Source organism: Prosopis cineraria, unplaced genomic scaffold, assembly GCF_029017545.1.
Source record: "Prosopis cineraria cultivar Desert tree isolate PC_DT_omini unplaced genomic scaffold, ASM2901754v1 PC2, whole genome shotgun sequence".
NCBI classification, from domain to species: Eukaryota; Viridiplantae; Streptophyta; class Magnoliopsida; order Fabales; family Fabaceae; genus Prosopis; species Prosopis cineraria.
The window spans coordinates 35,157,126-35,169,255 of record NW_026555333.1 but is presented as its reverse complement, the minus strand read 5'-3'; the positions used below and the strand labels follow the sequence as shown (position 1 = coordinate 35,169,255).

At 34.1% G+C, this 12,130-nt stretch overlaps 1 long non-coding RNA gene across 1 annotated transcript; it reads left to right on the top strand.

The window, feature by feature from the left end:
* Positions 1 to 5,539: 5,539 nt before the first annotated feature.
* Positions 5,540 to 7,293, top strand: LOC129302147 (uncharacterized). Its single transcript, XR_008591187.1, has 3 exons — positions 5,540 to 5,889; positions 6,552 to 6,617; positions 7,167 to 7,293. It is a non-coding gene; the product is annotated as an uncharacterized LOC129302147 (long non-coding RNA).
* The last annotated feature ends 4,837 nt before the right edge of the window (positions 7,294 to 12,130 follow it).

Genomic DNA, 12,130 nt, shown 5'->3' with positions numbered 1-12,130 from the left:
GTGGAATGGACCTTGCTTGAGACTGGTCTGATATGCAGGTATTTATTATAGAGGGAAAGGCCAATATAGGAATTTCCTTTTAAATATTGCATTGTATAAGTTGATGGCTTCTTGCATGAGTCAACAGTGTACTTAATATTAAAGGACGATTAGTCTAACCATAAGAGAGGATTTGGTGCACCCACTAGCGCAATCAACTGTGGAGCAGATGTTATATGGTCCTTTGATTTTCATGCAAAGAAGAGATCAGCAACAAGGAGACTAGGTTAAGCAATATTTTCAAAATCGGATCAGACATTGAATCGAAAAAGTTAACGATTTATAGTTTGCATGATCCAACCCTGGTTGGACTAATAATCGAACCGATAACGTAATAATTAAATTAAAAAAATTTTATACATATATAATAATTTAAATATAAAAAATAAATATGAAATTGCTACTTAACTTAATAAAATTAAATAATTTATGTTTATCATGACTTAATAAACCATATAATACAGTATAATATTAAATGATTAAAAAAATTGATTATTGTTTAAAAAAAATTTGACAAAAAAGATTAAAAAAGAGAGGCATTTTTTGAACAATTCAGGTCCCGACTTAATTTCTGTTCTAGGTCCGACCGTTGGTTTAAAACGACCCAACCCGAACCAACTTTCCAAATAGTTTTTTTTGGCTTGACAGAACTGTTAGCGTGACCGGTCGACGGTCTGACAAGTCCGACCGTCCGGTCTGGTCCAGTTTTCAATTCACTAAGGTTAAGCATTAGAACATTTTGCTGAAGACAGTTTTTTCAGCTCGTTCTGACAGTAAAGCATGCTTGTTTTGCTATCTATAAGCCAATCAAACTAGGCTTCTCCAGTTGTTATTGTTACATTATCATCATCTTAATGAAATGTTAAGGTTTGGTGTGCGATTTTTATTTTTTATTTTTTAAAAAAGTCTTCCTTGACACTTTCTTCAACCATTTGTTTTGTTAAAATAAATGAGAAGGCAAAATGAGTTTCAGACTTGCGGTGTCTCATTTACTTTATGATGAATTAGGCATACTTCTACCAATTTTTTTTTAAAATGAAATATGAAATGTATTTTTTTTAAAATCCTTTGATGAATCGACTCATATAATGGTGAGTTATGAAATGTATATATTTCTCATGCTATTATTTTAAAAAAAATCATCCATATCGATTTATCTGACTGGTGATTAACCTAATATTTCGCCCCACTCATATATCCTTCTATGACTTGATCCTTTAAAATGCTTTATATAGGTAGAGTTAGAGAGAAACAAGAACAACTAATAAAGGTTAGTCTACTTGGTAAAAATTTAGTCCATAATTTATAAAATTGTGGGATCAACTCTTGTTAATATGAAAACCTTGTTGGTGGGTAATTTATAAATATTTTTGTTATCATTCTTTAAATTTGGAGATATGTCTTGGTCTAAACTCAAAAAAATAAAAAAAAATAAAGAGAGAAATAGGAACAAAAATGAACTGCACACTTATTTTTGTCTCTCTTCCTAACCTAATGAATTAATGTTTAAGAGGATCATTTTTGTTCCTCATCAGTTTAATTCCCAAATATTTGCTGGGCTCCATCAGACAAAGATTTGAGTCTGACATATTCGTTTTATTTCAGAAAATGAGAGTAATCCATACCGCCAAATCAGGAAAATTAGTCTATTTTATCCACAGTTAAAAAAAAAAAATCTCTGTAAAATCAGTCGTTTGTTCAACGGTCTAAATGCCATCAAGGTGGTGGACCATGCACTTCATTTTATTGTACTTGCAGTTTAACTCGAGACTTTATTTTCTTATCTGAACCCAGTGAATCAAATAAATAAATAAACAATGCCATAATGTTGAGGTTGAACTTTTGCTTGATTTGGTAGTGAGAAACTGTAGATTTTGCTTTTTGGTTGACCATTTCCACTGATGCCAGAAAACGACATGAACACTAAAGTCCAACATGTCGACGACGTTCTGTTATATTATAAGGATAACATAAAAATCGTGTCTTTGTTTGGTAGGACTTTTATCAAGACATGACACTCTGGATTCCCTAGACCTTAAAACTCAGTACTTTTTTAATAAGGTTGTCCAATTTTACTTCTATTTTTATTTGTTAGAAGTGTTAAATATTTTATACTCTTTAATGAGGTAATTTTACTCATGAATTACTAGCAAAAAATTGTTCTGTTAGTGAACTATTAACTCTATTATTATATGCTGATATGGCATGTGTGTTGGCTCATACACAGTGACATGTAAGGATTTGACCATGTATTTTGATGTTAATTTGTCTCTGAATTCTTTTTTCAAGATCGTTGAGCACTCTAAAGCCTTTTTCTAAGAGTACTGGACACCCTAAAGTCTTATTAAAATAAAATTTAATAAATATTGTTAAAATATTAAGTATTTTAATATTTAATAATTTAAATATTATTATTTAAAACATTACACCAACCAAATTAATATTTTAATATTTTTAATATTTTGTAATTTTGTATTAAAAATGAAAGGAATGAACATCCAAATTAACGAAGGTTTTTTTTTTTTCATCTCTTCATTTTTTTCTTGTTAAATAATTTTTTGGTAGCATATTAAAGGAATAAATAATATCTTTCAAATAAATATTTTTACTGTCATTTTGTTGGTCCTGAATGTCATATTTTTTATTTTACTTCTAACACTGCGATGTATCAAGATTATTAAATTTGGGTAGTGTAATATTTTAGAAAAAAATCATTAGTTGATCAAAAAAATTAAGAAATTTAACTAATATTAAAAATATAAGTAAGTTTCGACACGCACAAAAAGCATAATGATTTGGGCACGGTTTCAAAAAGAAAATTGAATATCGATATATAAAAAATAAAAAATTATCTATAAATTTATAAAATACTAGTTTGAGTTGTTAATATTTAAAAAGTAATTTATAAATTTTGAATGAATATTTATAAATAATAATATTTAAATTATTAAATATGAAAATATTTAATATTTTGACAATATTTATTAAATTTTATTTTAATAAGACTTCAAGGTACTCAATACTCATAGAAAAAGACTTTAGAATGCTCAACGCTCTTCAAAAAAGAATCCAGGAGCAAATTAGTACCAAAAGATATGGTCAAAATTTTACCTATCACTGTACGTGGGTCCTACAAACATGCCATGTCAGTATATAACAATAGAGTTAATGGCTCATCTTTGGAAGAGTTTTCTACTCCTCAAAAAAATAGTTTAAGAGTAAAATTGCTTCACTTAAGAGTATATGATACCCAGTGCTCCTAATTTGTCAGGGATTTCATTCTTTCGAACACTTGTGTTAAGCATAATAAACTATGAAAGGTCAAATAGCCCAAAAGGGAGCTAAGTAAAGAAAAGCAAATGAGAATGCAAGGCAACTGAGTTTCAAAGCACTGAATTTGATTGATTTGTAAAGCTTGATCTCTTGAAAAACAAGTTATTCATCATCAATCTAGGCACTAATTGATATGATGACACATCTCTTTCGCATTAGGTATATAATATATTTTTCAAAAGAAGCAGGTTTGATAGGTTTACTCTCCATATTTGTTAATGATTTATACAAGTATTATTATTATTATTGGGAGTGGTGCTTGCAATATTATCAATATTCAGTATGTGTTTTGTGACTAAGCTGGCTTCTGATGAATTAGGTAGACATCCATAACCGACTTCGTGGATTAATCCCATCAATTTGTTAGTTAAACCTAACCATGACAAGATTTGGAGTAGCTTGTGATTATCATTGGCACATACAATTCACATAGCAAGTGACAGTGTCAACCTCTGAATTTAATAAACTCAACAGAGGAGGCATCTTGTTGAAATTATATATAATGGATTTTCGAAGTCAAAAACCAATAGAAATTGAGAAATCTAACTGATACTGAATGTCTGTGATATGAGTTTTATCACCATATGATGTTGGGATTGTCTCCGGATCAAATGGTTTTGTACGATCAGAATGTTCTAAAAATAAAAATTTAAGAGAGAAAGAGAGAGAACCAAGAAATCAGGAAAAAAAAAAGACCCATCAAAATGCAAAAGAATAAGAATTAGAACCAAACTTTGGCCTAATCTTTTCCCTGCTAACTAGAAAAACGATGTTAGAATTTATTGAATTCAATTAAGGTGATCTTAAAAACTAATTTAAAAAATTTCAGAACAGAAAATATTAGTAACTATTTTCATTAATGTTTACAGTCATTAAAATATCTTGTATTAGCATATATGGAGGTTGGTTTTTTTTTTAATTAACGTTTCCTTCATTTTTTTTCCCTTTATATAGACTCTGAATGAGATTACTTGGCATTATAAAAATAAAACATCTTATGTGTTCTAGAGCTTTCAAAACAAAACCCATCAATTCAGTTAAAGGAATTTAAGTTTCACTTAAATTTGTCTTCGTATAGGCTAAAGTATATTTTTAATCTTCTAACTTTATGTAAGATTTCAATTTGATCTTTTAATTTTGTAAAGTATTTTTTTAACTCTTTAACTCTAGTATCATTAGTTTCAAATGATTATTTTTTGTGTCAATCATTGTTATTTTAAAAAAAAGTAAACTTAATATATTAACATTTGAAAATATTTTTTCAATATTTAAAAGTTTAATTTAAAAATTTGTTGGGATAAAACTAACAGTATTAAAGTTAAATGACTAAAAGATACTTTATAAAGTTAAGGAATTAAAATGAAACATTGTATAAAATTAAATGACTAAATGTATACTTTATTCATTGAATAAGCCAACCAGCCAATTGTGTATTATCATGTTTAATTCACCATAACATTAACCAGTTGGGAGAAGGACCATGAGGTTCGAATATTTGGGTAAAAGTCCCAAGAGCTTAATTAAATATTTCAGGGGGAGAATGACAAGGATCCTATAAGAATATTAATGTCAAATTAAAATTTTTCAATACTAACGTTCTCAAATTCAATACTCATTATCCCATGTTTCAATACTAAAATTCTTGATTTGACATTAATTTTTTTATAAGGTTCTTACTTATCATTCTCTTGATTTTAGGGACCACGGTTCTAGAGTGACAATATCTTTAGAGGTGAAAGACTATTGAAGCCCTTGAAGTGACTTGTAGACTCAATAAGAAAATTGAATTCCATGGGAAAATGTTGAAGACTATTGAAGCCACATGAAGATTGTTTGTGGAAGAAAATTGCACATACATGAAAAATAGGGAAGAAATGCATTGCAAATAGATGCATACGATGCCCTTAGTTCATTTTCGAAAATGTTGAAGATGCCATGAAAGATATTTGAAGATAGCTGGAGGTGGTTGTAACATCCTGATTTTTATGTAATAAAGAAATTGTGGAATTTAGATTTTGAGGAAAAAAAATGATAATAATAGGAATTTATATTATTTGAGGTTATTTAGAAATAATATTATGATTAGGTATTTAATTATGAATTTAAAAATTTAAATTTAAAACCACATAAGCAATATTTAGTTAAGATATAATACATAAATAATTTTTTTTATGTGTGTGTTAAAAAAAAAAGAGAAGGTAGAAGGAACAAAAAAAAGGAGGGGGTGGAAGGTTGTTGTTTCTAAGTCCCACATTGGTTAGATGAGGGAAGAGAAGAGGTGCCTTCATGTATAAAAAGGAGGGGGTGTGTGCATTAGGAAGCATGAGAGGCTAAGATGCAATTTAGAGAAAATTGCAACTTTGGGCCCAAAGGTTTGAATAATTAAATTCAAACCTATAGTTTTTTTTTTAATATAATTTTGGGACTCACAATCTCATTTTTATATTATTTTTCTCTCTTCCTCTCACGTTGCTCGGCGTTTTCTCGCAAGGGGGGATTATTTTCTTTTTTCTTCAGGTATGTTCTAACTTTCCTGTTTAGATTAGCATTTAAAAATTTATTTAATTACAAAATTAATTTTATAGTTATTTTCTAAATAATATTAGTTTTCTAGTGATATGATTATTTTGTAGGATAGAGTAAATATTTTGATTAGGATTTTTCTATAGGATAGTTAATCTGATGATATGATGGATTAAAAATATAGGTTAAAACTCTTAGGGATATAATAAATATTATAGAATATTTTCTTGAGGTTGAAACTCATGTTTAAGAATTTTTGAGTTAAAATTTAGATCTATATGGTTGAATTTATGTGGAATCTGAGATGTAGGGATAAATCTATGATTATTAAATATTTATTTAAGTATGAATAGGTATTTTTGAGGTTATAGAAAGGTGATTTGAGGCTTCAGGATAATTTTAAAATTTAATTTATTTTTGGACGAATTTTTAGAATATAGAAGGATGAAATTGTGATACTAGAAGTGATTTGAGGATAAAAAAAATAGTTTATTAGGGTACGAGAATTTTAGAAAAGAATTTGGGAAGTTAAATGAGGCATAAATCTTAAATTAGTGTTAATATGGATTATAGATCTAAGACTTTCTAACTATTTAAATTAGAGTTATTTATTTTAATGTAAAATTAATATATAGTATTGTGAAATAATTATGTAGATTATATTGACAAAGATAGTGGTGAAAAAGGAGTTGTGAAGGGGAACTTGTTATTCAAGACACAAGGTAACCATTATTAATGTGTTGTGATGAGTGTGTTTGTGAATGGTTATGTGTTGTTTTGTTGTTTGGAAAAATTATGAATTATTGAAAATAAATACTGTATATACTTGTTTGAAATTATTGCCAAGTGGGTTAAAAATTTATTTTTGTTTTATCATGATGAGATATTATTGTTCGGATATATTCCTGTTTGGATATTTGAATGATGCATGACTTGTCAGGGTATTTTAATGTATGGTGTTAATGGGAATTTCTGTTCGGTTAATTATTACCACGTGGTAAGCCCTCATTGGACCCAATGAGTGGCGTGTCGCTTGGTCCAACTCACCTTTGGCCGGGTGATTTGGCGTCCGAGCATGGTGAAAGGAGGATATAAGGTGCAGTCATGCAATTAAATACTTGTTCGGTTTGTTTGAAAATATTGTTCGGTTAAATGTTTTGTGTGCCCACTTAGCAATCGCATGATTAGTTACATCCGCATGCATCATTACATATTAATTTTTGGTTACTGAGACTTTTAAGTCTCATTCCCCGTGGTTAATATTTTTACAGGAGCGAATCCGGCCGAGAAAGCACCAGAGGTGTAATTATGGTGTATGAGACACCATCTTTTACGTTGCCTCTTATTTTGGATTATACAATGTATCTTGTGCCAACTTAGGACATATCTTGTCTATGGAGCATGTAAACTCTAATCCTTTTTATTAAATGCATTTATATGTCCAAGAGGATTATGTCTGTCCCTTTTGATTCATGACCTAATTTAAATAACATGCTATGAGGATCATGTCTGTCCCTCATGGTTCTAATTGCTTTTTGAGATATTTTAAGACCTGTGGTATATTGTCTTGGATTTCTACCATGATAAGGGTATGATAAGGGTTCAAAAAAAAATGATTTCTTGAATTAATAACTTGCGAAAAATCGGTTTGTAAATTTGAGGGTGTTACATATTGGTATCAGAGCATATAGTCGGTTGGCAATATACATTGTTATGGTGCTTCTCATTGTATGGCCATGATATAGCTAGGCTAATTTTATTATTTATATCTTGTATCCTTTAGGAGGGGAGAGAAAATGCCTGTTACTCGTGGTAACTCAGGATTCCAACATGAGCACCTGCCACCGCCACTGCCAAATGAGGAGCCTGACTTGGCGGAATTAAGAATGCTTGTAAAAACATTAACAGACAAGGTTCAAGGATACGAACAAGAGTTGACGGAGCTAAAGAGGCAAAAGGTAACTGAAAATGGAGATAGGGCTCATGTTGAGAGTCATGTGGGGGAAGGCAGTTCCTCACATCCTGCCACTCTGAGAGATCATGAGTCTAGAAGGAAAGAAATTAGGCAGGAGGAACAGAGAGCCCCACCGACCATTACTGATGTGTGGGAAACTGTTAGGAAGTTTAACCCTCCTACGTTTGATGGTAACCTTAAACCATCCGTGGTAGAGGAATGGGTGAAGAGACTCGAATCCATCTTTCGAGTAGTCACATGCACCAGCAATCAAAAAGTACAAGTAGCATTAGTGCTCCTAGTGAAAGGAGCAAGAGATTGGTGGGAGACAGCAGGGCCCAGGGATGATTCTACACTCACCTGGGAGGAATTCAAGGAAAAATTATTCAGGCATTACTTTCCATCAGAGTTAAGGTCTGAGAAGGAAGCGGAATTCCATGCCTTTAAGCAAGGGAACCTCGATGAGGACACATTCATTGCTAAGTTTCAGGAGTTATCTAGATACTCCACGTACCTGCAGTATAGGGATGATTCCGAATGGAAGGCTAAGCGCTTATTGGAGAAGGCTAGACCAGAATTGAGGGAACAATTGGCTCATCTAGATATCCGAGATTATGATGAAATGTGCATAAAACTACAAGTAGTAGCTCGCAGTAAGAAGGAGGTTGAGAGAGAGAAGAGGGGTTATTCATATAGTAGACCCCCAACCTACCCTCGACCCACCGGAGGCATTATGAAGAAAAACCATCAGGGTTCGAGTAGCTCATGGAACCAAGGAAGGCAGAAGGGTCCATTTCAAAGGGGCCAAGGACAGAGGAGCTATCATAGTAGTTATTACGGGTCACAGAGGAGCCCAACAGTATCTACCCCTGCCCCGAGTACAGCGAGCTCTCAACAGTGCACTAAATGCGGGCGTCGTCATTTCGGACAGTGCTGGATCTGTTACATTTGTGGGAAACCCGGTCACATTGCAAAGTTTTGTGGGGACAACCAGGGCTCAAATATGAAGAACCCTTCCCAACATCCTACTGTCTCTGGTCGTGTGTTTGCTCTTACTCAGGACACCATGAACTCCCCAGATGCCATTAGAGGTAACATCAAAATCCTTCATCATGATATTGTTGCACTATTTGATTCGGGTGCTACACACTCTTTTATTTCTGAAACTTGTGTAAAGAACCTTGATTTGCCTGTGTGTATTTTACCTTTTGATATGAATGTGTCTACTCCTGCGGGAGAATCTGTAAGGACTGCTAAGGCATGCCTTAACCTAGTAGTCGAGTTTAAAAATAGGAAAACAACTATGGACTTAATTATCCTACCACTGAGAGGTATGGATGTAATTGTGGGAATGAATTGGATGGCTGCAAATGGTGCTATCCTAGATTGTAGAGAGAGGAGTGTGTCTTTATCTTCTTTATCGGTGACCCCAGTCGAGACTCAAGATCATGTTTTCTTGTCGGCGGCGCAAGTTGATAGATGTATGAAGAAGGGTTGCCAGGCCTACATGGTTTTCTTCTCTATCCAAGCTGAGATTGATGAAGGCGTGAAGAATATCCCAATTGTCAAAGAATTTGCGGATGTATTTCCAGACGAAGTCTCCGGTTTACCCCCAAAGCGCGAGGTAGAGTTCTCAATTGAATTGGTACCCGGTACAGGGCCAATTTCTAAGGCTCCTTATCGGATGTCCCCTTCAGAGTTAGCGGAACTGAAAAAGCAAATTGAAGAGCTACTTGAGAAGGGTTTCATCAGACCGAGTGTTTCACCTTGGGGATCTCCAGTCCTTTTTGTAAAGAAGAAGGACGGAAGCCTCCGATTGTGCATTGATTATAGACAATTGAACAAAGTAACCATCAAGAACAAATATCCACTTCCGAGAATCGATGATTTGCTGGATCAGCTTGTGGGATCCGCAGTTTTCTCAAAGATTGACTTAAGGTCAGGGTACCACCAATTGAGAGTGAGAGCAGAGGATATACCTAAGACAGCATTTCGGACGAGATATGGGCATTATGAATTCATGGTGATGCCGTTTGGACTTACGAATGCTCCTGCGGTATTCATGGATTACATGAATAGGATCTTTCGACCCTATTTAGATAAGTTTGTAGTAGTGTTTATTGATGACATTCTTATTTATTCAAAGGATGAGGAGGCTCATGGTGAACATTTAAGAATCGTCTTGCAAGTTTTGAGGGAACATAAGCTTTATGCCAAATTAAACAAGTGTGAATTTTGGCTCCAAGAAGTAAAGTTTTTGGGCCATGTTGTGTCCAGAGACGGAGTTGCGGTGGATCCTAGCAAGATTGATGCAGTGATGAAGTGGGAACAGCCAAAATCTGTTACAAGATACGAAGCTTTTTAGGTTTAGCAGGTTATTATCGTCGCTTTATTAAGGGATTTTCGCAAATTGCGATGCCCTTAACTAAGCTGACTAAGAAGGATGCCCCATTTATTTGGACTGACAAATGTGAAGCTGCTTTCCAAGAATTGAAAAAGAGGTTAACCACTACTCCAGTATTGACTATTCCTAACCCTGTGGTGCCGTACACTCTGTACACTGATGCTTCTTTAAAGGGTTTAGGATGTGTTTTGATGCAAAATGACCGAGTGGTTGCCTATTCCTCCAGACAGTTGAGACTACACGAGGAAAATTACCCTACTCATGATTTGGAGTTAGCTGCAGTTGTGTTTGCTCTGAAGATATGGAGACACTACTTGTATGGATCTAAGTTTCAAATCTTCAGTGACCATAAGAGCCTGAAGTATTTATTTGATCAAAAAGAGCTTAATATGAGGCAGCGACGATGGATGGAATTTCTAAAGGATTATGACTTTGAATTACATTACCATCCGGGTAAGGCTAACGTGGTAGCTGATGCCTTAAGTAGAAAGACTATTCATGCTGCACATTTGATGGTTCATGAATATCATTTATGGAACAGTTTTCATGATGTTCCAGTAGATGTGATTGAACATCAAATGGCCGCACTCCAGGTAGCAGACTTTGAGAGCAAATTCTGGGAAGATCTCAGAGTCTCACAGCAGAGTGATGACTACTTAAGGAATATAAGGAAGGAGATAGTGGTAGGTAAGGCCCCAAATTTTACCATCTCTGAGGACACAGTGATGAAGTATAAAGGTAGAGTTTGTGTACCTAATGATCCAAGATTGAGGAATATCCTTTTAGAAGAAGCTCATAGGAGCAAATATACAATTCATCCCGGTATAACTAAAATGTACCATGATTTGAAGCGAGGTTGGTGGTGGCCAGGAATGAAGAAAGATGTAACTGAATTTGTTTCTAGATGTTTAACGTGTCAGAAGATAAAGATAGAACATCAGAAGCCAGCTGGAACACTGCAACCGTTAGATATTCCAAAGTGAAATGGGATGATATTTCTATGGATTTCATCACTGGACTGCCAAGAACACCCTCGAGTAAGGATGCTATTTGGGTGATAGTAGACCGACTCACCAAATCAGCTCACTTTTTGGCGATCAAGTTTACCTCTACATTAGAGAAATTTGCTGAGATATACATTAAGGAGATAGTTAGACTTCATGGTATACCCTCTAGAATTGTGTCAGATCGTGACCCAAGGTTCACTTCAAACTTTTGGGGTGCGCTACAGAAGGCTATGGGTACCAGACTGAGTTTTAGCACCGCATACCACCCCCAAACAGATGGACAAACAGAGAGGACGATCCAGACTTTGGAGGACATGTTGAGAGCTTGTGCCATTGAACTACCAGGTAGTTGGGATAATCATTTGCCATTAGCTGAATTTGCTTATAATAACAGCTATCATTCTAGTATTGGGATGGCGCCTTATGAGGCCTTGTATGGAAGGAAGTGTAGATCGCCTTTATGTTGGACAGAATTAAGTGAGAGGAGTATCATTGGTCCAGAAATTGTAGAGCAGACCACCCAGAAGATTGCAATGATTAAGCAAAAATTGCTAACCGCTCAGAGCCGACAGAAGAGCTATGCTGATAAGAGGAGACGGCCGTTAGAGTTTGAAGTAGGAGATCATGTATTTTTGAAGGTTTCTCCAGTGACAGGCATTGGTAGATCCATTAAGGCAAAGAAATTGACACCTAGATTTATGGGCCCGTATGAGATCTTGGAGCGAATTGGATCTACTGCATATAGAGTTGCATTACCTCCACAGATTGCAGGTATCCATAATGTGTTCCACGTATCACAGTTGAAGAAGTACAACCCGGATCCCTCCCATGTTATTGAACCTGAAGAAGTAGAATTGAGGGAGAATTTGA